The 24,654-nt window shown below is 41.5% G+C and overlaps 1 long non-coding RNA gene across 2 annotated transcripts in view; it reads right to left on the bottom strand.

Annotated features, from left to right (window-relative positions):
* The window catches only part of LOC310703901, a 52,401-nt gene that overhangs the window by 6,176 nt on the left and 21,571 nt on the right, over positions 1–24,654 (bottom strand). The window contains exon 2 of one of the 2 annotated variants that reach the window (XR_014524450.1): positions 18,175–18,360. This is a non-coding gene — a long non-coding RNA (uncharacterized lncRNA). The remainder of the gene's footprint in view (positions 1–18,174; positions 18,361–24,654) is intronic. The other variant, XR_014524451.1, reaches the window with a different exon arrangement.

Genomic DNA, 24,654 nt, shown 5'->3' with positions numbered 1-24,654 from the left:
TTTAATTACGCACTCACAACAAAGTGACTGCATGACAAATGTAGCCTTTGGGCTTTCCATGGAGGGAGAGAATAACAACCCCTTCCTGCAGTCAGGCGAGAGAGCGAGAGAGATGCCTGGCAGCCTTCTTGCAAATGAACCACAGTTCTTGGGTGCAATGCACAGAACAAAAATAAAACCTATTATCTTAGGAAAATCAAAAGAAGAGCATAAGGGAAACACCTTTTCATTTCCCCAAACAAAGGTAAAGCAGGAGGTCGACATCTGGCATTTGCCAAAGCTTAATTCAAATGAATGCTAAACAGTCAGCTCTGTGCTCATTCTTTTCCTCCAGCTGTACAGAAATGAAGGCAAAGTTAAAGAAACGCAGGGGCCTACTCTAAGCCAAACATTGGCTTAGTGTGAACCAGAGGCGCCAAGTTTCCCCCTAGATTGAGGGGAGTGACATGTGGCACATGTGTGTGACATCACACGTGCAATACACACGTGTTGTCTTGTTGTTTGGAGAAGGCCAGGCGCCCTGGAGGAGCCAGCCACTGAAGCTGCACTGCGCTCAGCTCCATGCTTGCCCTCCACTGACCCCTCAAAGTTGAGGGGGTCTGCCCCCTTCCAATAGCTACTGAGAGGGCCGAAGACACCTCAACCCCCTAGAGTTGGCACGCTTGGCATTAACGCACAAGCATGCTAGCTCTCAGGGAGGAGATCGTGGTCACTTTGTTCCTCTGCGGTCGTTTTGCTGCGGGGATGCCCTGAGCTAAGTCACAGCTTGGTTTAGCGTGTCATCTAAACCCAAGCTTGTGGTTTAGCTCTCCCAAACCACGAGCTGTAACTACCTCAGGAAAGTTCATGCCAAGTGTGGTGGCTGAACCTACAGAGAACAAACAGACAAACCATTTCCCAAAATACATAGTAGATATTATAGTGGAGTTAAGAAGGATTTGATCCTCCCACTTTTAATGCATTTCACTGGTAGACTGTTGGATGTTATGTTAGCATTCTGTACAAAGGGAGAGTCGGAGTGAACAGATGTAAAGTTTTGTATGTCTTGCTTGCATTATGCTTCACACCAAAAGCAAACACTCCATGTTATTTGGGGTCTGTTAGTCCAGTTGTATTTTACAATGGGTCTATGGCCGTATAAATAAATCCAATCAGCATGTTCATTCTACATGAATGAACACCTGAAAGGGGCTCATGGGTAGAGTAATCAGAAGTAGATAAGAAATGAAGTGATATAGACGGCTATCAATCCATTTGGTGAGGGGAATTCAACTCATGGAACAGGGTTCTCTCCTTTTTCAGCTCCTCCTTGTCTCTGCAGCCCCTGCAGCCCTTGAACACTTCCTCCAAGGTGGGGAAGCTTCAGGAAGAAGGGGGGAATTGTGAAAATACACACACAGAGAGGGGGGGATTTATGCACATTCACTCATACCCTCTCATTTGCAAAAAACTTTAAAGCATCAAAGCCTGGATGGAACTGAACCTTCTATGAATGGATGGGCGCCTCTGGAGAACAGAAGACCACCTTTAACTTCCATCCATTGTGTTTTGAGTTTACATTGGCCACATTCACACACCATACACTTAAAGCACTATGATACTGCTTTAAACAGCCCTCCAAGGATTTTGGGAGCTGTAGTTTGCTAAGGATGCTGACAGTTGTTAGGAGACTCCCATGTTGGCGCATAAGTAGAGGAAGGATACAGAGAGCCAAAGGGTTAGCATGTTGATACCTGATTTATCATACCAACATTGTTACATCTGAACTGTCTCTCTCTCTCGTTCTCTCACACACACACTTATTGTGGGTCTTTTGACTGTGCTTTGAAAATCTGTAACTCATGTTCGAACTTGCAGCAACAACTCATTCTTCTCCTATCCATCTGAGATCGCTCCTACATAAATTAGAATTTCTGCTTCATTTCCTCTAATTTCATACCAATTTTGGTATTTTTTCATCACCTCTGCAGTAATGATCTCTATCGCCACGCCATTATTACCAGACCCCAATACAGTATCTCTTCCATCTCTTCAGCAACGATGCCTCTTTTACCCACAAATTCATTCTAATCAAGACTGGAAGCCAAAATGTTGGATCTAATAGAGACGGTGATATTTTACCAAGCTTTTACTTATATGCTGAAAATCAATGCGGCACAGAGATTGCTCTGCTAAACGAATGCAAGGAGAAAGTGTATTTGTGGCTTGCCTGAGCCAAAGGAAAGTGTAGCAAAAAGAAGAAAGATTATGTAATCCAAATTGTCTCAGCTACCTTCTTTATCATTGTTATTCGCTCTGATTTCTCCAGGGTGGAATTCAGCATGGAATTTTCCATCTTATTTTTCATGAAACTTAGAATCATTTTAAAGAACAAGGTTCATGAAGGATACTTCAGTCAGTTATAAATCTTGAATAACATTTAGATTGTGTTTTACTTCTGATGAATACCTCTTTCAATTCAAGTTAAAAATGATAATCAGGAAATTGACTCATCATCACTGACACATCAGTTTTTAAGGGATTGTTTTCAGGGGCCTTACAAACTTGTATCATGAGCTCCAACCTACACACATACCACAGGGGGATGCGTCCCATTTTGTCACTTGAGACAAAATGGGAATGTGCCCCCTGCTGCTTCCCTGCCCCCTTGCTGCCACCCCACTGCTGGCAATGCAGCTCTCTCGACTGCATTGTGTGGTGGCACCTGTGAAGTGGAGGTAGCGCCTGTCCGTGAAGTGCTAGCAGCGACAGCAGCTTCTGGCAAGATCTCGTCAGATTTTGCCAAAGTCTCATGACGTCTCACAATAAACCGGCGCTACTGCTGCCGCTGCTTCACCACTGGCAGCGGAGGCTGCAGGGCAGGTGGTGGAGGCAAGGGAGGTGCCACCCCTTAGGTTTCTACCACTTGAGGCAGTGGGCTGGACCTGCCACCAGGGCCGGCTTTACCCGGGGGTGCAAGAGGTGTGGGGCACCCAGGTACTGAATCCTGGGGGGCGCTGGGCGCCTGCCGCTGAAGCCACCTAAGCTCTTAGCTATCTACCTGTTATGAAATAATAAATAATTTTGATCAAGCTAGAAAAACAAAATACATATATACCTAAGTATTACCGAAATGTATAATTACTGTTTCACTAAAGGACTTTTGACTTTGTGCACTCATTTACCAAAGACTTGCCGCACCAGTCGTCATTCACAATGGCGACACTTGTCATTCACAACAGCACCATGCACACAAAATTAACTCTTACATCAAACTATTATGTTAAGAATTTTTTTGAGCTGCTATGTGGCAGTGGGGTCAGCAGCAACTTTGACATGACTGATGTTTCTCCTAAGTGCCTAAACAATGCTTATAAGTTTAAGTGTGGTGGTGTTATTGTAAATAAACTTTCTTTTGCAAACAAGAGATAAGGTGTAAGCGTGGTGTCTGACATAAGCATAATAAAAGCTAATTTGGGGGGCTAAACTAAATTTGGGGGTGCTGGGCGGATCTTTGCACCCTGGTGCCACATATTTAGCCTGGAGACGAGGAGGTTAAGGGGTGATATGATAGCCATGTTCAAATATATAAAAGGATGTCACATAGAGGAGGGAGAAAGGTTGTTTTCTGCTGCTCCAGAGAAGCGGACACGGAGCAATGGATCCAAACTACAAGAAAGAAGATTCCACCTAAACATTAGGAAGAACTTCCTGACAGTAAGAGCTGTTTGACAGTGGAATTTGCTGCCAAGGAGTGTGGTGGAGTCTCCTACTTTGGAGGTCTTTAAGCAGAGGCTTGACAAACATATGTCAGGAGTGCTCTGATGGTGTTTCCTGCTTGGCAGGGGGTTGGACTCAATGGCCCTTGTGGTCTCTTCCAACTCTATGATTCTATAATTCTATGATTCTATATCCTAAAGACAGTGCTGCCTGCCACAATGCCATTCTGTACACATTCAATCTCAAAAGTCCTGAAAGAAAAATTTCTATTTTAATTCTAAAGCTACTGGGGCTTCTCTATTATGTTCCAACACATCCCTGCTGTCTCTCTCTCATACACTTTTTTTCTCTCATGCTACTTTAGTTTAACATAACATCTAGCCTGAATCTGAGTTTACAGACTACCTTGCAATTTGTTTGCTCCTAATAAAGGTATGATTATCCTGTTAAAGTTTTGATTTTTTTAAATAAAAAAATATATACTATTGCAGCTGCGAACCTTTTATAAATAAACAAATGCACCGTAAGGCTTGGGTTTTCTGACCTTCATTGCAAATTCATGGATTATTCCCCCCCAAGTCAGTTTTCCTTACAAGGTCAGATTTGATAGACAAATAGCTAGACAGCTTAACTGCTCTTGCCCATAGTAGATCTCCTGTAGTATTTGATGATTTCTAGTTTGCTAAAACTCCTTTTAGCTTCTGCCGGAAACACTGGCTGTGTGCAAAAGATCGGTAGGTAATGCACACTTCACTAAAAAAAAATAGTTGTAATTATTATTTTTCTTTTTTTGCAAATATTATTCCAAAGTAGACTTCATTTTGTTTTAAAATTTAATATTTCACATGGAAACTTCTCTAAAAGAGCTGTAGAATATTTGCAAAGTATATATCTTGAAGGTTCTTCCATTTCCCCAGCCTCTAGTGCCACACATATTAGGACTGAACTGAATGTAAGACAAATTATATGGTTGCTTTAATCTACCATTCACCCTCAGTTCTCCTTCCATTGTAGTGAAGTGGCAGCTTGGTTTTTCAAGATCTCTAGGCCTTGGGAAAATGTACCCTCTCCACATCTTTGGATTCTGACAAACACTTTTACCAACAGTAAATCAAAGGACAAGGAGAACCTTGTTTTGATATGAGGGGTTTTTGGCACAATTCTTAATGCAAGAAAGTTTAAAATGAAGCTGGAAATAATCTGTTTAAGATCATTTATGTTGTATTGTCAAAGGCACAAATACTCTGAGATTCTTCATTTTGTGTTTAAGTGGGACCATTTGGTTTAGTTTAAAAAGCTCTTTAGAAAAATTCAAGACAATGTTCTGCACTATCAAATCCAACACATCTTTTGTCTGACCATCTCTCCCAAATTTGTCCTCGGAGCTAGTAAGACTCCTATTCATGGGATATACTGAGCAGTTGGCACCCTTCTCAAATAAAAGTTCTCTTCCCCACCCCCAAATCTCCTTCCCTCTGTGTGTGTGTGTTCTATAGTTCTAGGGATGCGGATGGCGCTGTGGTCCAAACCACTGAGCCTCTTGGGCCTGCTGATCAGAAGGTTGGCGGTTCGAATCCTTACAACAGGGTGAGCTCCTGTTGCTGTGTCCCAGCTCCTGCCTACCTAGCAGTTTGAAAGCACACTAGTGCAAGTAGATAAATAGATACCCCTGTGGCGGGAAGGTAAACAGCGTTTCCGTGTGCTCTGGCTTCCGTCACGGTGTTCTGTTGCGCCAGAAGCAGTTTAGTCATGCTGTCTGTGGACAAACGCCAGCTCCCCCGGCCTGAAAGCGAGATAAGTGCCGCAATGCCACAGTCTCCTTTGATCGGACTTAACCATCCAGGGGTCGTTTAACTTTACCTTTACCTGCTGTAGTTCTGTTGAATTTTAAGGCATTTATTTGAGAGGTTTCTAACCCCAGCACAGAGCTGCATGCCAGCAATTTGTAACACAACATTTAAACAGGTTTGAAATTGTATTAGATTTGTACTTTTGACATGCACGATAATTTACTGTCCAAATGGATTATCCAGAGGCACTGTTGACTTTACTGGATGTAATAAGAGGCACTGGTACTATTACCCTAGCTTTAAATATTCTGGCACTCCTGCCAGTGCTTGGAAGTCAACATCATTGATTTCAGGAGAATGCTTTTCCTGATGCAAGTGTACTTAGGATCTCAGCCCATGTTTCATAACCAAGTCATCAATAAAAGGGGGGGGGGAATCCTTTCCATACTCCACTCACTGTCCTACAGCCGAAGCCATCTAAATGCTGATTGGAATTGATTCTGACACAAATTGAATGCTCCTGATCTCGCGTCTCAGTGGTAGCCTGGAAAACGGGAAGATTTAATAGGCTATTTTTAAAATTTATTTTTGGGGAAATTCTTATTATACCAGAGTTCAATACCCTGGCAATCCATAGTCACCCATCTAGGCACACTTAGAACAAAATGTCCACTGCATTGATTATGCACGGGACTGAATAAATCAGTTTAAAGAGTGCACTTACCACTTTCCCACAGCCATTTGGCATATGTTCCTTTTAAGTTTTTGACAAAAAGAACCTCTTGATGGATGAATTCATCTCATAAGTGGGCAAAACAAGGCCCGTTTCTACAAGAGTGGAGTGTGGTTATGAAGCAGTCCTTCCAATAACTAAATCTGATGCACCACACTTGGTCATTAATCAACAGACAGCATCTCATCCCTACAAACGCATAACAGTAATTCATCACCACCCTGAAAGACCCATTTGAAGTTTCTCCTGCTTATTTAGTCATATTGGAAGTCTCTTTTTAAAACTTCTAAATGTCTTCTCAAGTGACCTTATAATACCAAGGGGCATGGATCTTTCAGCCCAGCCCGGTTTGAATATTATAAAAGTGAAAAATGTGGTGGAAATACTCAATTCAGGGGGGAAAACCCCTGTTTTGCAGAAGTTCCACATTATCCTGTGTTGAACTCGGTTCATTTTGCCAGGATTCACTTAAATTCTCTGATCCCTCCAGACCATATAGGTCTTTTAGCCATGTTTATGCTGCGTCAGAGAGATCAGGAAACAGAGAGATCACCCAGGTATCCTAAGGTCTACAATATTCATAGCCTGTAGGGGCAGGAATTAAACTCCATAAACAATTGTTTTATTATCACATTTTTGTATTGGATTAGATTGTTGTAAGGTGTACATTCTTTGTTTCTTCAGCTTGGAAACTGCCTTGAGTATTGTAAAATAGAAAGACGGTATACAAATTAAAAGTGAAATGAAAAAAATTAAGCCTCAAAGTCCAGTGCAACGTTGCAAGTGATGAACCTCACATTCAGGTCATATCTGCATTATCCATGTAAAGTTGATATTCCCTCAGGGTCCCTTCCAACTCTACAATTCTATGATCCTACTTCAGACAGCCATGGCTTCCCCCAAATAATACAGTGGTACCTCGGGTTACATACGCTTCAGGTTACATATGCTTCAGGTTACAGACTCCGCTAACCCAGAAATAGTACCTCGGGTTAAGAACTTTGCTTCAGGATGAGAACAGAAATTGTGATCCGGTGGAATGGCAGCAGCAGGAGGCCCTATTAGCTAAAGTGGTCTTCAGGTTAAGAACAGTTTCAGGTTAAGAATGGACCTCCGGAACAAATTAAGTACTTAACCCGAGGTACCACTGTACTAGGAAATGGAGTTTGCTAAGGGTTCTGCAAATTGCTAGGAGATCCCTGCTCCTCTTATAGCATGACAGTTCTCAGGGTGGTTTAACAATCAACCCCTCTTCCCAGGGAACTCTGGGAATTGTAGCTTTGTGAGGGGAACAGGTGGCTCTTAACAACTCTCAGTCCTTGACATGCCCCTGGATTGCCACCTTTCTACCCTCTTTTCACCTTTTCTAATGGTGGGACACTAGCAGCAGAGATACTTTCCTCAACAGTTAGGAGGGGGCTTCCTAGGGCAGACCACCACCCAAAGGGAGAGAGATCAACAAAATCTCTTTGGTTCCTGAGATGCCTTCTGAGGAACCACAGGATTGCACTCTGAGGCATGTGAACAGCTAATTTCTTCTAAATGCTCTTGACAATTTATCCTTTCATGAGGTTCGCTGCATCTAATTGCATTTTCTTTCTCATCTGTTAACCATCATTATGTCAACTGTATTGCCTGTATTTATTACTACTAGCACAATTTTAAAATAAATATATATGTATATATTACATTTATCCTGATGAGGTGAGATCATAGTGAGTCCATAGAAGCATGAAGCAGAATCCAAGGAAGAGGCTGTCGAAAGAGTTTGCGAGTGGAAACATGACAGGCCTATTAAAGAACGTGAGTCATAAATGGAAGTCATGCAGCGCTGATGCAAGGGGGGGGGGTGTTGGACACAATGTATTGGGGCTTTCCACACCAGTAGCAATATGTAGGAACAGATTTACAGGATAGACCAAGAATCCTGTCAGATTTAATGAGGAACACAACAGAGTGGCGCCTGCAGCTTTGTACAGCCAACTTATTTGCTTATTCACTCCAATGGGAGCTTCTTCTCCCAATGCAAATTGCAGGCATGGGGAACTCAACCCAGAGTGGGACCACTGCAGAGGATATATGTATTTTTTATGTATATTTGTATTTATCAGTAGATGCTAAATAGTGACACTAAATAGCTGTTGATTATGAGGGTTATAAATTGTGTAAATACAGACATAAAATATTTGCTTCAAGCTTATTAGGGGCTAATTTGCTATGTTTATCTATGGGGCAGTACATAGCTGCTTTATCAAGCGGGCAGAAGTGGAATGAAATGTAGATCAGGCCTGGTTCACACCATTAGCAGTGCTACAAAGCTGCCTCCATACCCTTCATTTCACTCTACAGTTTGGGTCCCCAAGAGGGATGAAGAGCAGGAAATAATCGATTGCCAAAAGATCACAAAGGAAACTGTGCTAATTATTCAACCCAAACACTGAACTCTTAATTTCCTCACCACTATTGCCCTATTCTTTCAAATGACTTGCTGAATCAACACACTGGCGAACAAAGAGCCAAAGAGTTTCAAAATGCTAAAAGCAAAATTGCCTTAGCAATACTCAGTGGGTGGCCACTAATAAAGTCCTAGATGGGACCAGACAGTTGGACCTGGGACATGCAGCCCTCCTGTGGGCTACGTTCCTGCGATGCTTAAAGTGTTTTTACTGCTAGTTTCCTTCCTCAAGCAGAGCACCAGCTGTAAGACTTGCCACCCACTGAGCATCACTAATGCAAGTTAGTTTCAGATGCTAGCACCTAGCTGATTGGGCTGTAGCTGTCAGAGGTGATTGGGACACATAAATACCTTTTCATCCAATGAAGCGTTTCTTATTTACTCATCTTAATTCTGGGTGGGTGGGGGACAACCTCACAGAACTCAGTGCAGGCTGTTCAGAAGTAGACATGTTTCAATGCCATTCACAAGGCATCGCCCACTTGATTTTAGCTCCCTTCTCCCATCCACATCGTTCACATGCTTTTGAAAATTATTCAAATATTTCCATATGTGTACATATAGTACATAAACAAGGACATCCCTTGATGAAAATCAACAGAATAATTTCACCCTAGTTAACAATTCTTCTGAATCTCCAGTGGGCTAAAAACTAAATCCAGTTCTCCATGTATGAGTTTATTTCCCTTCCCTCTGGAAGGCTACAATCCTATATACATTAAGGTAAGCCCATTGAATTCCATGGGGATTATATCTGAGTACATAAATGGGTAAATTTTGCCACCAGCAATGTAGTTCATCATCTTCCTAGCCAAGCTTCACTAGATAAAACATAAGAACATGGGGAGCTGACTTCTGTTGAGTTGGATCATCTAGCTCAGTTTTGTTGGTGTTGATTGGCAGTAGCTTTCCAGTAGACCGGGATCTATTCTAAGCCTACCTGCAGATGGTGGAGATTGAACCCAGGACCTTCTGTGTGCAAAGCAGATGCTCTACTAATGAGCTATGGCCTTTCCCCAGTACGGTGGTACCTCGGTTTAAGAACAGTCCAGTTTAAGAACTATTTGGTTTACAAACTCCGCAAAACCAGAAATAGTGTCTTGGTTTGAGAACTTTACCTCGGTCTAAGAATGGAATCCGAATTGTGGAAGGCAACTGGCGGTGGGAGGCCTCATTAGGCAAAGCGCCCCTGGGTTTAAGAACGGTTTCGGTTTAAGAGTGGACTTCCGGAACAGATTAAGTTTGTAAACCGAGGTACCACTGTATTCTATTTAGATTCTGTTTCAGTCCTGGATTTTAGGAACAAATTAATCATTTATTTTTCATTTTACTGTCTCAAAAGATTCCTTCATATAACATAGAAGAACTATTGGATTTAATGAGAACTTTTGGTCTGTCTTTTATTATCACAGTTATAGCTTGCTGAAACCAGACATTTTTAGGGCAGGCCCACCAAATATAACCATTGTCTGCCTGAGGTTGTCCAAATCTTCAACAAGGATTATTTTGTATAAGATTATAATAATTAATGTTTCTTTATTTACTGCTTTTCAACGAATGCAGAGAGCCCCAAAGGGCTGATGATATATACATATCTTTCTCGAGCTAAGATCTGTTTGGTCATTGTTTCATTTACTTTCATTTTTCATCATTTAAATTATTTTTCTCTTAAAGCAATAGCTATATACTTTTTACCCTCTTGAGTAAATATATACATATATCCAACATGATATTATAGTTCAGTTCCTTCCCCATTCAGGTGTAAATTTATGTTCAGCTAAAGATTTAGCCTTCAATCCTAAGATACTTTCAATGGGCCCAGCCATCCCAGAGGGTGCTAGAAACATTAGATCTCCTTCTCTAAGGCGACAAAAAGTTGTTAAACTCTAGAGAAGGACAGCCAGTGTTGGATGTCTCCTCTTCCCTACCACCATGGTACTTTCAGGGGCCTTTGATCTTCTGTTGGAGCATCAACATCAGTAAGGCAGAAAAGGTGCATGTCATGGGCAGATAGAGGGCATATTGGTGGGAGGCAGAACAAAAGTAGGCAAGGATGCAAAGGATCCAGTGCTTTCTGGGTCTCCAAACACCACCACTCCCTGACCTGTGGGAAGAAATGAAATAAAACCAATGGGCATTATTTACAAATTAAAATACTTATACCTCACATTTGGAATCATGGAATCCTCAAGCTGCCTTGAGAACATAGAAGTACACAATATACCTTTAAAAAATACATAGCATTATATCCAGGAAATCATCAAACCAAATGGAACAACCCTTCTCCCCGTCCAAAGAACTTCCAAAATTCTCTAAAATAGTGCTGCCTTTCCCAGGTATCGAAAACAACCATAAAAGAAGCTGGATGAACAACCTTTGGGAGGGAATTCCATAATTTTAACACATAACTCATCATATATATAGAACTACCTCTTATCTTAGAGTGCTCATTGAAGATATTATCATTTTTAGAGATAAATCAAAAGCAATTTTCTGCTTAATCTCATCCAAGTTCCAAAATAAGAAGTATAGTATTAGATTATTATCAATATTCATTGGTCTTTTCTTTTGCTCTGACCATGAATGTGAATTCCAAGGGTATCCCATTACCTTTTTGTTCCACAGATCAATGATATCTAATCCAGCATCCTAATCCAATATATGATTGCCACCAATTCCTGGTGTCAGGAATATTCAAACTCCTATATTGATCTCTCTTTTGCAAGAATTTTCAATTCTACCCCCTCCCATTATTTATAAATTTAATACATCTTATTCCATTTTTAAAAACATATTTTATCTGATACACTAATAGGTAATGTGGGAAACAGAAAAGGCAATTTCAAAGGGCCATTAGATTTTACTACATCTATCTGAGCCATCCATGATAAATTCATCTCATTCCATCGCCTGATATCCTTCTTGATTTCTTTACTATGGATCATAATTATTCTCAGAGTCTTTAAATCCACAGATAAGTTAATGCCCAAATGTTTATTTGAGACTTCTTTCCATGGAATAGAACAGGACTGTCTCCTGGAGCTTTTTGTATCGCAATCCTAGCTTTTCAAATTTGGTTTCATTTAATAAATAGCATGATGCTTTGCTACACTGGCGGAGGATTTCATTCAATACTTCTTTTGAAGACTCTACTAGTTCTGTCAAGGAGATTACCAAACTATCGTCTGAAATTATCTGTACCTTTATCCTATCTGCTGCCTGTTGCCTGCTATAATTCTTTTTATTTGATATATATATATTCATGCTAATGAGTTAACGGTCAAAACAAATAACACAAGGAACAAAGACCACTGTTTCCCAAACAGCCACGCTCTCTAAAGTATGTTTAAATAACGAACCATGTTGGGATTCAGAATTAGACATATTTACAAGCCCAGTGGAATGAAAAAATAAAAGTGCTTTTTTTTCTTTTTAGCTTTCAAATCATGGTGGTGGTTGGTTTTTATACACATGTATGTTATTGAAGTGTACCTTGGTTAGATGGGTGTTTAGCAGAGGGGTGGGCAACCTTGATGTAATTTTGAAAGTGATTGGTTCAGATCTCCAGCAAGAGTGATCTGTTTCTCTTCCAGCAGTCCAGACAAAGAGGGAGAGCCATCATCCAGCCACAATAAAACAGGAAAGCAGAACATGAAACCTCATTTTTAATTATGAGCCTGTTACAATTCTGGAACTTCAGAGTCAGGGGTCGTTATACATATGGGAATTAGAACAGGCTAGATTTGCATTACAAACAGTTATAATTAACTGGTTTGGCATCATCATCACTGTACATAACTTCAAGAAATTGATGGGTAAGTGTGAAGAAATAACCAGTCCGCAATACTCTTCCATCAAGACTCCTTCCTTGTTGCCCTTCCGCCAGCAGGTGCAGGCTTTCTTGTTCTAACAGGTTTTGGGGAACTAATTGGTTTTAATGAAAGGGCTCATGCTTTTCCTATGTTTTTAGCTATTCTTGTTTTTATCTGTAAACTGCCTTGAGTCCCTATTAGGGAAAAAGGCAGAAAATTTAAAATTTAAAATGGTTTCTCCATTGGGGTGTATGGGGTGTTAGTGGACATGTTGTGCTCCTTCTGGGGTAGTCTGCCCACCTTTAGTGCCCATCCAACACTCAGCTCTCACCTGTGGCTCTTAGAAGCTGTCAGCATGTGACAGAGGCCACACCCTGGGAATGGATTCGACTGGCTGGCTAAACCAGGTGAAGGTAGCCGATGGGTCTCAAACACTCAGTGAGTTAGGGACTCCCCAAGCTCTGGAGGATTAAGCAGACAGAACAAACAGTGGCTCCAATGGTCAAGAAAGTGGTTTCTACACATGCTGCAGAGGGAAGTGAGAGGCAGATGAGGTCATCAACCCGGGAAGGTGGCTAATCTAGGAGAAGGAAAACTATAATCCTAAACCTCTGCTGCCTCATAGGATATCTCTGGGAGAAGAAAGATCTAAGCAGTAGACCCTACACAAATCCGGAATGGAGTCTTAAGATGGTTGGATGGCATCTTGGATGCCACCTCCCAACAGCTCCTGCAGCCAAGCTGGTACCAAACATATGGCTCTGCTTTCCTTTGAACTACATCAGCAAGGCCAAAGGGGGAAGCCCAGGACCTTCATACACACTGCCAGGGCTTGTGCCACAGGGACATCACTTCAGTGCTGCTAACACAGCAGTTTGACTTCACCCCTGGAGATGCATGCCATTGTCTTTCGAGACAGATAGATGCCAACAACAAAGATCTCTCCATCCCCTCTGCCTTTATTATTTTATTTATTAAATTTGTACACCAGCCTTCAGCCTGCAGATCTCACGGCAGTTCACAACATAAAAATATGGGACCTTTTCCCACCAGCCATCATCAACTGGACAGTTTTCTGTGTGCAAGCACAGGGAGTGGTGAGTTTTGAGAAACCATGGCTATCAAAGCCCTGCTTCCTCACAACAGTTGCTGTCTTCAGCTGCTCCAATTTCATGCACCGACCTACAGCCCCTGAGCTTACCTTCAGTTGCCAGAAGGGCTTCACGGTAGCTTGGGAAGCAGCAGGGCAGCTAAGCATAGCAGCTGTCGGAAAGCAACAGGAAAACAGAGGGAAGAATTCTAGGGACATGACTGAGTTGTAATTGTGATCAGGTTGATTAGCAAGTCTGCCACACCTGCTGGGACCAGACGTCAGCAATGACTGTTCCCCCACCACACACACACACAGCTTTGTCCTCTGGAAGCTCATCAGCTTGGTTTTTATTTTTTGTGCAATGTACATCTTTCCAAGGATATCTCACTTAAAAATTTGCATCAGTGATTTGCGGAAGGTTGAGATTCCCCAAAGAATCATGGTTTAGTTGCTGTTATTATCTTCATAAAGCTGTCCAGGGTGCATGTGTGTGCTTTTATCCCGTGGTTATTTAAAGCTTATCTCAAAGACATTGATAGCAGTGGAAGGTCTAGTGGAAGACTGCAGTCCTGGATTTCCACTAGCAGAGTTATGGTAAAAATAATAGGACTCCTAAATCAATCATTGGCTTTCTCTAATTTATGGCATTGTTGTATTTTCAGGCCTAGCCGTGGCATACACAGCACATCATTATGGGGAAAAGCAGTTACTCGATAATATAAAAAAAGATAACTGCAGAGATAGTTAGTGCCAGCCCTCTGAAGAAAAAAATAAAATACTTAGACAACGGGTAGAAAGTCAATATTATAAATTGAAATGACAAAAAAAACCCACCCTGAGATGCCTTAATAAAAAAACAAAACACAGCGCGCCCCCCCAAGCTTTAAGAGTTCACATTAGTTTTAACAAGTTGCACAATGCAGTTGATTATATGATACATAGCAGAACTTTCAAAAGCGGAATGAGATGTTGTTAGACATCTTGAGAGTTTCGTGGTGGTAGGAAATGCCCAGCTCTTGACAATGGACCCATGTGATTTGGTGACACCCAATTCCATCCCTCACCCACAGAGTATTTCTGCCAGATGGTGGATCTGCAGTCCACCAAGAGCAAGAACTAGAGATCTAACCACTCAAATCAAACTTCCATTTGGAAAATGCTTTGAAATTTCATGAATTGAAATTCATGAAATTCATTTCAATGTTATGGAAGGTGTTGTATCTACTGCTCAAGCTGTTTTGCTAATGCCTAATGGAGCTGTGTCCATGATGTGCCTTCAAACATCTCCATCAAACATGTTGGATGCTTGAGCATTCCTCCAGGCCACCCTTCCTCCACCAGATGCCTTCCAGATGTTTTGATCTACAACTTCCATCAGCCCCAGCCAGCCTCAGTCATTGCTTCAGTTGTTATTCGGGAATGAAACCGGAAAGCTATCTGTGACCAAATGAGAAGCCGTGATGACTTAAGGGTTTTCATGACCATTCCAGCATATTTGGGACACTCGGAGGATATGAAACTGCATCATGATCTAGTCACAGCTGCAAATTGACAAGGAGCCCACTGTGACTTCTAAACAAAGCACTTGTTGCTAGACACCCTAGTGTACAATATAAGAAGCCAACACTCTCCATATGCAGACCAAAGGGAAGCCACGTTAATGAAGATGGCTCTGTTTTGGGAAGCTCTGCATTGCACCTCTTCTAAGCTGAATTTCCATAGGAAATATAGGTCTGCAGCACTTATGGGAGAGCTTCTGTTTAAGTCAGTGCAAGACTGTGATTTCAAAAGCATTTAGGACTATGCATTTGTTTCCTTTGCTTCTTTACATATACGTTCAGATGTGCAGATTTTATGGAAAATTGCATCATGGACTCATGCCCTGAGCCCTTTAGGTATTTAACAATGTTCCTTGTCACTACTGGAAGGCTATACCTGTGGTCACCAGCTGCCTCATCTCAGGCAGTGGAGGTATCTGAAGAACAGCCTTTGCCAATCATCTTAACACAGGGGCAGACTGATGTAGGAACTTCAGTACCTAAGGTTGAGTACAAACCACACATTGAAATTAGATTGAAGGCAAAGCCAAGCCTATGCTATTGGAGCCGCTCCAGATCTAGGGGCTGCACGCGTCCACGCAAAGGGCGCCCCCCATTTTAAGTGGGGAGCGGTCATTCCCCTCCCAAAGAATCCAGGGAACTATAGTCCACCCTCTCAGAGAGCTACAGTTCCCAGCACCCTTAAACTACAGTTTCTGGGATTCTTTGGGAGAAGCCAGGTGCTTTAAATGTATGGTGTATATGCTGCCTACATCCCAAGATGTGTAGGCCTTTAAAGGCATCTCTACGAGATGTATACTACATCCAAAAATCCAGCTCTCTTCACTGGCACTGTCAACTTACCTGAAGCTTCAGAACAGTGTGCATCAGTCTGGTTTGGCACATAAGCATGCAATTCGTACAAATGGCTCATGATGAGAAGTTACCAAAGTGAATTTAAAGTGGACCCAATGAACTGTGAGTTTTATTTATAAAGGTCTCCTGATGAGGTAAGAATAAGATATCATGATGTGAGGTAACATGCAAAACAGAGGTTCTCTGCATGAGATGAAAGAAGAATCTTAGCACTAACAAAATTGCAAACAATGTGAAAAGTAAACCCCATTGAATTGTTCCTAGGGCTGCATATAAAAAGCGTCTGAGTTGGAAAATCTGCCCGTGCAGTCCTCTGCACACTAACCTGGGAGTAAGCCCCCTTGAATTCAAGGGGGCTTATTTCTAACTAAGCATGTCTAGGATTTTGCTGTTAGGCTTCAATTCTGCACCTGGTTTCTTGGGGGTAAGCCCCATTGGACTCAATGGGACTTCATTTTAAGTGGGGGTATATAGCATCACACTGCTAATCTGCAGTTTCTTCTTATTTGGGGAATTCCTTTAAAATTCTGCTTCTGTTGGGGTTTTTATTCTTCCCTCCTCACCTTATTGTTTACAATCTCACTTAAAGTGCACTGTAATTCATGAGGCCCTGCTTGGATTCTTGAAGGTCACTCGGGTCTCTGTATGTAGTCATACAATTCTGTTTTTCAAAGGTCAGCAGGGGGGGAAAGCAAAACTCTCCTTTTGGCCTACTCCGGCTCTGGAGTAATCTGATACTCTAGGAATCAATATATTCTCGAGACAGCGTTCCATGGAAAATGTAAACCTTAATGTTATCTGATATTTGGGTTGTACAAACTCAAGCAAATTGCCGAAACTATAATCCCAGGCTGTGAGTTGCTGGTCCAGATCTAATCAGTAACATGCTCTTCTGTCCATCAGCAGCACTTCTGGTGTAGCAGAGGAAGAATGGCTTGTGCATTACTGCAGTTTTGTTTTTTGGTTTAATAAGATGTGTAGAGGACTGACTAATGCTACTTAATATTAACAAATTATTAGAGCATTTTAAAGCAAGTAAACTATCCTATACCGTTAGCTCATCTGGGATGGTGATTAGCTTAGCGGTAGAATGCATTCCTGGACTGCAGGAAATCCCAGTTCATTCTCTGATAACTTCCATTAAAAGGACTGCAAGGTTTGGGAAGGCCAGAGAGCAACTTCTACTCAGTGTAGATTGCACTAGTTATGGGGGAAAGGGAGAAAGACAGAGATGGATACGGAACTACTGGCAGATTGCTGAATACTGTGAAGCAGATTGGTAGGGATTTTATGAGTGTTTGTGACAAGGAGTGCTTGTGTCATGGGCCACGTGGAAGTGCCTTGGTGAGAGTGGTCAGACAGGGAGGAGTGGGACAAGACTGGAGAACTGAAGGGACTCAACCCAGGGGAGGGGACCAGCAGAGTGGGGGGCAGTGAGCAGAACTCATTGGCGATCTCTGACCCAGGGCAAGGGGCAAATAGGTTGCATTGTCATTGGATACTCCAAGTGCAGCATCCCAGCTTATCAAACACTGCCTTCAGCACCACCCCTCTGCCAGTAAAGAATCACTCCTTTCAGTGGAGAGACTAAAAGATAAATCTTACAGGAAGACACAAGATTTACCCACTCTGGAAGAATGGCAGATGAAGGTGATGGGCTATATGGAATTGGCAGAAATGACTGGCAGAATCCGAGACCAGGGAGAAGAGTCAGTGGAAGAAGATTGGAAGAAATTTAAAGACTACTTACAGAAATATTGCAAAATTAATGAATGTTAGAATGATGTCTGAATGAAGTTAAGTGGTTTTAGCAGCAATGTTATTAAGGTGTATGTAAAAATGGATTGTTAAAAGATGAAAATCCAAAGTCATAATTTATTAAATTAAAGGATTAAGATAAAAACAAAGAGGGAAAGGAATTGCTGAATTAATTAATAGAACTGGAATACAAAAAAGGGAGGTGTGAGGAGGTCAGGGAAGCAAGGAAATGAAATGTAAGGTACGGAAAGATTGATGTGTTTTTGTTTTTTAAAAAATGTTTATTATCTTTTTTCTGTATTTTTATTTTTTATTTTTTTATTTTTTATTTTTCTCTTTTTATTTATGTAATCTTTTCTTTGAAACTTTAATAAATATCATATAAAAGATAAATCTTACAGTGAGCTGGTCTCATCGTACCTATCTCCATCATCAAGGACAAGGAGACGAGTGCACCAGCACAGACTGCCTCCTCCACACACTCACCCTACTTGGCAGGCTGCTTGCTTGCCAAGATCTGAGCCTCAGGACATCAGCCACATGTATGAAGGTGCCCACTCTGCTCTTCAAAAGGGGTGTATGGGTGTGTGGGGCGAACAGTCATTGCTGATGTCTGGTCCCAGCAGGTATGGCAGAGAGAGAGAGAGAGAGAGAGAGAGAGAGAGAGAGAGAAATGTTGAGTCAACATCTTAGCCTCTGCATAGCCATATACTCTAGAGCTCTGCCATACTTTTTGACTTAGTAACCTGTGACCAGACTTAAATTTGGACACTAGCAGATTGTAGAATAAAGCCTTCTGCATGAGTGAGAACCAAGACAGCTTGCAAAACACAGGTGGGTTTTCAGGACAAGAGAGGTGGTGTTCACCTCTTGGGGCCTATTCAGGTTCTCCTGAATATTCTTCTGAGAGGACAATGCTGTGGTGATTGTATATAACCCCAGCCAATGATACTGATTCATTAAATGTGGCTATCATGGGAGAATCACTATGCAATGAGAAGTGATGATAAATGGTGACCATCAGCCATGACATTTTATCTCTTGACTAGCAATAGGGAAGCTTGAAGAATTCAATAAAAGTCACCTCTGATGCAAACTGACTTGATCTATAGCTCCTGAACTAATGTGTGGATCAGAACATAATTACTCTTTGGATTTCATTCTTTGACTTTTGTGGTGAACAGATCTCAACTCAAAAAATGTACCAAAATGTTATTTAAAATGTATATTTTAGAATGAAATAGGTTATGAATGTATATATTAAGATAAGAATGCATATATATTAAGATAATGCATATCTGAATGCATATTTTGTGAGACAGTGCATTTTTTGAATTTTCGTGCAGAATGATTCAGAAAAGGGATGAAACAGATTTGTTCATCACTAACAGCAATAGCTGTTTCACATGCTGGAAATCATCACTTCATATTGTCATCATTAAGGGATGGTTTTTCAAGTTCTAATTAATGCAAATTGTGAAGTCATCCGACTTTCAAAAGTGAAGTTCCTTTGAGCTATAAATATAATCAGGCTATCAAAAATAACCAGATGGAGACATTCTTTATCCAAGCAAACAAATACTAGAAAAAAACCCAGAAACATGCATATATATATATATATATATATATATATATATGCAGGTTTTGGTGTCCTCGGGTGTCTTCCCGTGTAAAAGTTGGGGTGTCTAGGCGACGTTTCGACGAGGTCTCACTCGTCATCTTCAGGCTGGTGCTTTCGGCTTCTTGTTACTGGAACAGAGCGGGATCTCAGTGTTTGAGTTCCTATAAATACTGTAGAGGGGTGTGGTGTATTGCCTCAAAAGTTCTGGGCAGAGGGGAAGTTCCCAGGCTAGTGTTCTTTTCTTCTTTTGTTCCTTAATTACTTGAGGGATATCTTGAGTGATTTCTTGAGTGATATTCTGAGTACCACTTAGGTGGGTCATTAGGTGTGGATTAGTTGCTAAAGCCTTCGTGTCTTGACCTCTTGAATTTGTGAAGAGTTTTTCTGGGAAGATGGCTGTACTGCACTTAGTTGTGCTTTGGCTTGGCTTCGTGTATAGGGGCGAGCTGTGGTTTTGTGCCCTGTGCCAGCCAGATCTGTGTAGGGATTGCAGGGGGGTGCAGCATCCGGAGTTGCCACTATGGTTTGGTTACTGGATGGTGTCTGTAATTTATCTGTGGAGAGGGTCTGGGTTTGGGTCTGGTGTGGTTGATTGGTGGTGGCGTTCTGTGTGCCTCTGGATCTGGTGTCGGTTTTTGTGGGGAGGGCTAATTTCCAGATGTCTGGCAGGCGGGACGTGTCGTCACGCTTGTTCATGTTGTGAGGGTGTTTCTCTATCTCGATGGCTTCCATGATTATTCTCTTGTGGTGATGTTCCATGTTAAAGAGCAATTTGGAATCTGCAAAATTAATTTCGTGTCCTGTTTCTTTCATGTGTTGGAAAAGAGAGGAAGATTTTTCTTCTTTTTTGACGGCATTCTTGTGTTCTGCGATACGTGCATTTATTCGTCTGTTTGTTTGTCCAATGTACGTGGCTGGGCAGACTTTGCAGGGTATTTCATAGACCCCTTGGTTTTCCAACTGGATTTTATCTTTGGGGTTTCTGAGGATATTGGCTATTTTTTGGTTGGTGCAAAAGGCTGTTTTGATATTGTGTTTATGGAGGATTTTGCTAATTTTATCTGTAGTGCCCTTGATATAAGGAAGGAGGGCCATGCCATTGTTTTCTTCCGTGTCTTGGTTTTTGGGGGGTGTTTCTTTTTGGATTAGCTTCTTAACCCTGTTTTGCTGGTATCCATTGGCGATTAACACATTTGAGAGATTCTGTAACTCAGTTGTCAAGTGGTCTATGTCAGCCAGGCGTTTGGTTCTGGAGATGAGGGTCTTGGCTACGGAGTTTATTTGTGCAGGGTGGTGGTGTGATTGAGCATGTAAGTAGCGGTTGGTGTGTGTTTTTTTCCGGTAGATAGTGTGTCCTAGGGAGCCATCAGGTTTTTTGTAGATTAGGACGTCAAGGAAGGGAAGCTGGTTGTTGGCTTCTATTTCCATAGTGAATTGTATTTTGGGGTGTAGGCTGTTGAGATGTGTGAGGAAGCTATCTAGTTTTTCTTTCCCGTGTGGCCAAATTACAAAGGTGTCGTCAACATATCTGAGCCAAAGTTTGGGTTTGTGTTCTGACTTGTCTAAAGCATTGGTTTCAAAGTGTTCCATGTACAGATTTGCGATGACCGGTGAGAGGGGTGATCCCATAGGTGCTCCTTCTATCTGTTTGTATCTTTGTCCATTGTGGATGAAGTACGTGTTGGTTAGGCAGTGGTTGGTCAGGTCCAGGATGTATTCGGGGGGATTGTATTTGTTTTGAATGGCTGTCAAGGCTTCATTAATGGGCACTTGTGTGAAGAGAGATACAACATCGAAGCTCACAAGTAGGTCATCGGGATGTAGGTTTTGCTTCTTTATTGTTTCTATGAACTGGAAGGAGTTTGTAACGTGTGAAGAGATGGATTCTGCATAGGGCTGAAGTTGCTTAGCGAGAAATTTAGCGAGATTTTGTAGAGGTGAGCCTATGGAGCTGACTATTGGTCTGAGTGGTGTTCCTTCTTTGTGTATCTTGGGGAGGCCGTAGAGTTTGGGGCATCTGGATGATTTTTCTCTGGGGATGATTCTTAGCTGGATTTCTTCACTAATAGGAGAGGCTTTTATTTAGACACCCCAACTTTTACACGGGAAGACACCCGAGGACACCAAAACCTGCATTCCTGTACCCGTGAAAATCTACGAAAACATATATATATATATATATATATGAATATGCATTGAGCACAGTTTGAGGATGTTCTTAGAAACACCTGGCTCCTGCCAATAATTGCATTTGTGGACCCTTGATTGTAAAAATTGACTGGTCTGAAATCTGCTGTTGTAATTATGGTCTTCCATGGTTGCATGGATTCTCAGCAAGCTCTTTCATTTTAAAATATCCCGCTGAAGTCATTCTTTAAATATTTTCATGCTTCAAAGAGGAAAGTGTCTTGGAGCCAATACTTTTTGGGAAAGGCTACCAGAATGAAGGCTGTGTGATTTCATAATGGGTTGTGCTTCCAGACAGCAGGAATTCAAAAGGTCCTGGGAAGAAGCAGAAACCAAAGATCTGATGAGATGAAAGCATTAAAAAAAAAAACCCTTCCAAAGTGGAATAGTTCAATAGGTATTCCAATATGTATTCTTTTTTAAAGGGGTGCAAAAAAATTCTTGCCCTTACCTAAATCTGCTCTTGGAAACTGAATAGAGATCCCTAAATCAGAACTACTAAAGTTTGGTTTGGAAGGAAGAAAAGTTCAAAGCTAAAATATTTCAGTCCTGATGAATTTAAAAAAGGAAGAGTTCAGTATTTTTTCTGAATTAAAGTGAAAATTCACCTGTTTGGTTTTTGTCTGGTTTATTTCTTCTGATGGTGTCCCATTTGACAAGATAGATACTTAAGCAGGGAACAGAAAAGGAACCCACTAGCTGAAGTATTTTTGGCCATCTTCATCAGGCAGAAGCATGACTGCTGCATGCTGAAGATAAGTAGAACATACATGGTAGGCAATGCCTGTCTGCCTGCTCTACAAGTCCTGGGAAAGACAGAAGGTGACAAGGATCTGTGAGCAGGTAGATCTTTGCAAAGCCAATGTGAGAACTTTAGAAAATGAGGCAAAGCAGGAATACGTGGGGTCATCCCTCCATAGTCAATAGTTTAATTTTCCATAGTCAGTTTACTAAGCAATTGCCATTGACATATCTAACACAGCTACACAAAATTAACTTAGTGATTTTTGTAGTCAAATTGCCCGAAATAAGTTTTCATTTCTCAAAAGTGTACATGTACTGCTCTCTCTCTCTCTCTCTCTCTCTCTCTCTCTCTCTCTCATTTGTATATACAGTGGAACCTCAGTTGTCGAAAGTAATCTGTTCCGGAAGACCGTCCGACTTCTGAAACATTTGACAACCAAGATGCAATGGGCGGTTGGCAAATTCCATTGAGAAAATGGAGAAATGCACCTCGGAAGCTGTTTGACTTCAGAGGCACGTTCGAAAGCAGAAGCATTCACTTCCGGGTTTTCAGCCTTCAGGTTCCGAATCGTTTGACTTCCGAGACGCTCAAAAACCAAGGTTCCACTGTATATATAAAGTATATATAAGCATTCAAAAAACTGGAATATGCTGTAGATTAGCTTGGAACCAAAAGCATGGGTAGGATGGAGAATTGTGTTCAGATTCCCTAGCCACAGGGGGTGAAATGCGGAAACAGCAAATTAAAAGTGGGTTTGATTATATAACAGAAAGGAACATTGTACAAAATGCCTTTTACGGGTAGAATAAAGGATAGAGGCCACGAAATGTAGATTAAAAAGAAGGCCCCTTTCTGATATCTAAGACACAGAAATGCTCCATCTGGAGCAGGACTCCCATGTCTTTTACTATTTGTGATGAAAAAGTAGGGCATATGCTTGTATATGGAATGCACATGTGAAAAGAACAGAAGGTAAGTTGCGTGGCTCCTGAACACCCCACCCCCACCCCCCACGCAAAAGCATCTAATGCAGTTTGCATTTGTTCATCTGAATACAGTCCCAGACTTTTCAGTCTGGAAGGAACTGAAAAGACTGTTTATGTATGCTACAACAGCTGCAAGGATGCTCCTTGCCCAGAACTGGAAAGATGACAAGATACCTACCAGGGTGGATTGGAAGATGATATTATTGGACTACGCAGAGATGGCAAGATTCACCGGGAAAATCAGAAATCAGGAGGATCAAAACTTCAGTAAAGAATGGGATAAATTTATATCATATCTGAAAGATCACAATAAACACTTGAACTCTCTGACAGGTTTTAAATAACTCTTGCAATGATATATTGACCTCGGATACAATGGAGGATTGTAAATTAGATGGACTTATAATATGCAGTTTCAAAAGCTACCTAAAGAACCCATGGAGGGGAGGAGGGAAGTCTCAAGATTCAGAAGAATCTTGTGTAATTTTTATTATTTGTGATTATGAATGAATTTGTAAAATCAAATAAAAACTTTTTAAAAAAAGAATACAGTCCCAGACAACAAACTCTTCAGGCGTAAGGGGGCAGAGACATCTAATGATTAGCAAAATTTGCAGACCAACATCTGATGACACCACTGTGTACATTTCAGCTACTGACCTCAAAGTTTCCAGCACTACTTGCCAATCCCCTGAAACAGAGGTTCCCAAATTGTGGTCTGAAGGCAGCTGCTTTGTCACATGATGCTGGCTCCCTTCTGCATTTTAAACTGGGACATCATATCATCTAAAATTACGCTAAACAATTTTTGAATACCTTTTTTGCATATAACCAGCTAGCCACTGCCACAACAGCAGTGGGAGTGCAATTATGAAAATGTCCAGGTAGGCATCATGTTTCTCAATACAGTGAACAGATATGAGATTGCTTTCCCCTGCTAACCTTGTAACACCTCAGAAATGGATCAGGGTTCTTTCCCAAAACAGATAATTTCCCTATGCAACCTGAGACTCAAGAAAAGATCAGCAAAGGAAAGGGTGTGTGGGATTTGGTGGAGGCCAAATGAGAGAGAAGGGAAAGAGAAACCAAGAACCCTTTGCCAGATCAGTTTTTATTCTAAGACAGAAGAATTCCAATACTTGTACATACATGCATACATCATTTTATTTGAATGCCGCCTTTCCACAGTTCAAACCATGCTCAAGGTGGCTTTCAGCATGAAATAATGTGTAACTACAGCATAACAAAAGGTAAAAGGTTAAGGTAAAGGGATCCCTGACCATTAGGTGCAGTCATGGCCGACTCTGGGGTTGCGGCGTTCATCTTGCTTTATTGGCCAAGAGAGCTGGCGTACAGCTTCC

Source organism: Podarcis liolepis, assembly GCF_965112155.1.
Source record: "Podarcis liolepis genome assembly, chromosome: 3".
Lineage (NCBI taxonomy): Eukaryota > Metazoa > Chordata > Lepidosauria > Squamata > Lacertidae > Podarcis > Podarcis liolepis.
This window is presented reverse-complemented; position numbering and strand designations above follow the sequence as displayed.